Source organism: Ruditapes philippinarum, unplaced genomic scaffold (assembly GCF_026571515.1).
Source record: "Ruditapes philippinarum isolate M1 unplaced genomic scaffold, ASM2657151v2 ctg3184_1_1_1_1, whole genome shotgun sequence".
Lineage (NCBI taxonomy): Eukaryota > Metazoa > Mollusca > Bivalvia > Venerida > Veneridae > Ruditapes > Ruditapes philippinarum.
This window is the reverse complement of record NW_026855352.1, coordinates 277,708-282,827: the sequence shown is the minus strand read 5'-3', so window position 1 is coordinate 282,827 and position 5,120 is coordinate 277,708.

Below are 5,120 nucleotides of genomic sequence, written 5' to 3'. Positions count from 1 at the left end.
GAACTTGAAATTCTATCAATATTAACGATAATATCCAAAATATACAGGTCTATAATATCCAAAATATACCCCATATGGAATAAGTTTAGTAATAGAAAGAGCACCGAAACACGAGGCTATCTGATTTGTACGAGGGGGCGTAGCCCCCGAGTATAAATCAGATTGCCGAGTGTTTTGGTGTTCTTTCTCTTTTGTATCATAGTCAAACATGACAGCACGTTCCCTGTTGTCATAATATGAAACCCCAGAAAAAATTAACCAATGGACGAGCATTTGAATATGATAGTTCTGCCCCTTTCCCTTTCTCTGCCGTCACAATATGTAAACCCCGACAAAAATGAACCAATCCACGGGCATTATCTGGAGTGCGGGTAACTGATACCCGCACTCCAGTTACCGCACTGTGCATGTATATGTATACGATTTAACTCTGACACTTTTTAAACAGAAAGGTACCCAAACTATGATACAATTATACTATATAAGGGGTATTTTTTGGATATTATCATAAATATTGGTTATATGATAATTTCAAGTTCATGTGGTATTTTCTTTGGAACATACAAAATAGTAGTCATAATGAAGAAAAGTCTGATAATTGATTTATTGGGAGGTCAATCTACAATTTTAATGAATTACATGTACTTCAAAAAACTCGTTTGACCAATCAGTGTGTTTACATTCTTATTTATAAACCCATAACAACTCATGTTAAAATTGCAGACGAAAGTTTCTGTTGTTTAAGCTGCACGCCTTCAGATGAGCCAAAATATCTAAAGAAAATCAATTTTGAGAAAAATATACTTACATTTTAAGAAAGGTAAAATTATTCAAGATCCGAGTTTAAGTTTAAAGGTTATGTGAGGTTAAGAATGTTTTTACGGTATTTTATCACCATATTTCTACTGCGTTACTAACGCAGTAAGGGATGTTTTTGCATATGTTTACCACTATTTGGTATTTTTTCTTTGATTAAAAATTTCCGATTGCAATATGGGTTTAAATTTTTTATTTGTTTACCTAAATATTTTACTTTTACATCATTTTTTTAAAATTTTTTTTTTTTTTTACAACGCATTTTAATCTGGGGGCGTGGGTGCTTTTAAAGTCACAATATTCGGCAAATCAACATTTCCCCTCAAAAAACCCCCTTAAAAAACCAACGAAATTTTTTTCAAAAAAAATTTAGAAAAAAACAGGGTCGATTTTTGCTTAAAAAAGACTTTGAACAAAAAAAAGGTTTTATAGGGTTTTCTAAATGCTAGCATTTAACTGTCGCCAAAACACATGTTTAAGTTATGAACTGGTCTTTTAAAATAGAGGGAAAAAATTGTCAAAAGTGCAATCAGGGCCTAAAAAAAAACCGGGAAGAAACCTACGGAAAAGACAATTTCCAAATGATAAAACTATGATATAACAATTCGTAAAAATGGCTTATTTAAATTTTTTCTATAAATTTTCAATTAATTGTTTGAATATGTGTGCATTTGATTTCCTGCAAAGCTCTCCAGTTCGTTATTTATAACCATAGCGCGACACGAATGACCGTTTCGTGAAACTAAAACTACTTCTATAAATAAATACATAAATTTTCGGACTTTCACAATGTAAAGGTCATAATTCTCATTATAGTAATAGGTACAGCAATACTTAATAATCCACTGTTATGAATAAAATAAGTATACCAAGCGGAATGATCGGCTATTATGACCAACGAAAAGGCCCGAGAAGTTGCAATTGCCCTTTTACATACCATAAAAGGTGTCGCGCTTCGGCTCGGACGCCAGCCCTAACGGTGGCAGAGATATCTCTCTAACCAGTTTATATTTAAAACAATATGTCGCATAACAAAGAAATAAAAAAGGAACATTTATTAATTATTTGAAAAGAATTTATTATAAGGTGTGCAATTTTACGTCATTCCTTAAATTTGTATAAAAGAAGCTGTTCAAAATAGTAAACTTCTTCACTTACTTGTATAATATGTGGCGGAAGCTACCTTTCCCTATGCTTTTATTTCCTTAATATTGTTATTTCAAAATTTTTGCAAGAATACACAAGTATGTGTTAATATCTTAATGCTGCCTTTTTATACTTGTCCGTTCTCTTCTCCATCCGACTGAAAATATATTTCTTAATTAAAACATAATTACGGATTCTTGAAAACTTATAGCTCGCGGAGGATCCACTCTTTACCAGATCTTTATACATTTCTATAACTCCGTTTTCAATAAATAAAGCTTAATGTTCTTAATGAAGAAACAGCACATTAGGTCAATTATGATTATTAATATTATATTGAGTGAAATGATAAAAACACTAATAGTTATGACGGCTCGTAAATACTAAAATAATACGTACATTGAACAATTCTTTAATTAAACAAAATTATGTGCAATATTAAACGTTAAATGACGTGATATGAAAATCTTACTTTATTTGTTTAATGGAGAAACTACCCATTGAACATTGAATTTAACAATGATTTAATTAAAAAAATATTATATTTGTTAAAATGAATTGGATGATACTTTAGTAATCTTTTATTTGTTTATTTATGTTTTTTCTTTCGTTAAATCCAATTAAACAATAAATATAGAGATTTTAATGAAACTTTAATAAAACATAGATACAATGTTGACCAAAATAATTGTAGAAACATCATTTCATTTATCAAAATATTTGTGTTCTTCAGGTCTTTTCAATATTTCTTAAAAAGTATTCATTGACCTATTATATGAACCATATTTTGCTTCTGTTGCATTTCTTGCAGTTTACAGTTATTTAGTATTTTGTATGGAAGTCTTAATACTACATAGTTTACATTTTATTATTTTTTATATAAGAATATCAGATTCAAAACTATATTCTTCAGGGGATATGCATCTTACATGACCTAAAACCATTATTTAAGCATTATAAAATTTATGTTTGCCCTTTCTGATGACTGAAAATATTATTCGTTCCTGAGGCATAAATTGCCTTAAAGTATCTGTCAATATTTTGCGCTGGAATGTAAATTTACATAAAATTGACTTTGAAAATGTAATCATCTTCATTCATTGTAAAAGGAGACGTAATTAAAGTGAAAAATGGTTTTGCAGAAAAACCTGCCATTCAACGTTATTACTTATTGATAAAAAGCAAATAAATTTGACTTACTTTTCGTCGGTTAAACTTACTCTTTCATATCTGATTGACAGTTTATATGTATTAGAGACCTTTTGAAAGAGATGTTGTTTATTGTGTCAAAATTATCATTTCCCATATTAGATATACACAACGTTAATTCTTGGGAACGAACCACTTTTTATGTATTCAATTTGATATTGAAAACATTTACGACGTAAACAAAAAACTTTGATCAGGTATATTCATTATTATATACTGGTAAGAAAGAAACAATGCGCATGTTTTACCGATCAGAAAATACAATTCGACTTCAAATAACCAAGTTATGTGTGCCCAAAGATGTATGTTATATAGGAAATATTACAATCAAGTGCTATGGTATTTGTTTGAGTGTGTAAGATTATATTTTCATGGGTCGCGGGGGCAAGTATGAATACAACTTAATGCAATTGATGACATTTGGGGTTTACTGATGGTAATAAATTTAGCTTAAAATATTCTGTTCTGAAACACTCCAATAACACATAATTTCAAAAGGAAAACGGAAGTCTGTCTGCACAATTTGCAGATACTTCTGCACGAAACGATGTTATGAAATATTCCAGAAAAGATATGTCTGCCTTACATTAAATTGAAATTATGTCAATTTTTAGTTCATATAATGATTGTATAGGGGCAATTGGTAAAAAAACTAACAAGTTTAATAATATTTCTAATTAAGAATCATCAATAACATGGTTATACACAGCAATTGTGTAATCATCCCATTTTTCTTGTATATGACATTATTTTATTACAGTTCTAATTATTAACACCAAAGTGACAGCACGTTAAAGGATTACATGGAACATGGTTTATATTTAAATAAAATTCCATTAATAGATTTGGTATAACAGATTAAAATGATTTAATTTCTTTACAACAAAAACCAAACCTTACTTAAAACTCAGTGATACAAGAGTACATGATGTTATAAGCAAGATATATGAGTTAAGTGTAGTTCATGGTAGTTTTACCGGCCGGAAACATCATCAAAGATGCTAAAGCTGAGGCTTCTTTGGCCATTTTGGAGAATTGTTGTTTTGTTATTTTGACAACTTCTTTGTAAGAGCTTTCCCAACATATTGTGAATGTTTGATTTGTATTTTCAATCAATTTATTAAACACGCGAGATTGAGTTTATTCACATCTTTATAGATTATATTTACACATAAATTTACTTGTTAAAAAACTACTTGAACGCGGACATATTTATTTATTGCTAATCTGATTATTTTGTCTTCACTGGGTTTGATAACACTTTGCATTGAACTTATTTAGACTATTCGATTGAAGTACAAATAATAAATATTTTTGAACGAGAATTCCTGAATGGTATAATTATTGTTATTTATATTGCTGTCGGTGAAAGTTGTATTCAATTTTAGTCCTATAATTTTGTTTTCAAGATTGCGACCATCTTTGCTCTGCGCACAATATAAAACGAAAATATCAATTGCAACTATATATCGAAATATTTTGCCAAAAATTAAAATAAATACCATTTATATCTATTCAGTAGATAGTTAAATAGTAGTTAGTTTCGGGACTCCTTATTGTATTTTTCTCCAGCTTCTAATTTTGCACGTCCTTATCTGAGCTGTGACATGATGTTAAAATAAGAGAGGAATAAAAAAAAGATTAGAGAAAAGGAATAAAAGGCCTTGTATTAAGTAAAAGGAATGTTTGTTGTTGTTAATTGACTTGTTTCAAATATGTGAACTGTTTATTAGCGCATTTTGCATGAAACATACTATAAGTTTAGATTCCCGATATGTTCTTTTAATAGATGGATTAAAAACATAAAATATACGCATAAACATTACGTACGTCTTAGAATAATAATTATACACATTGACTTATGCTACAGATTTTAACTAAGGCTTGTTGTTTTGGCTTATTCTAAAATGTTTTTGAGTTTTTTTTAACTTTAAAAGTCAACAAGGTAC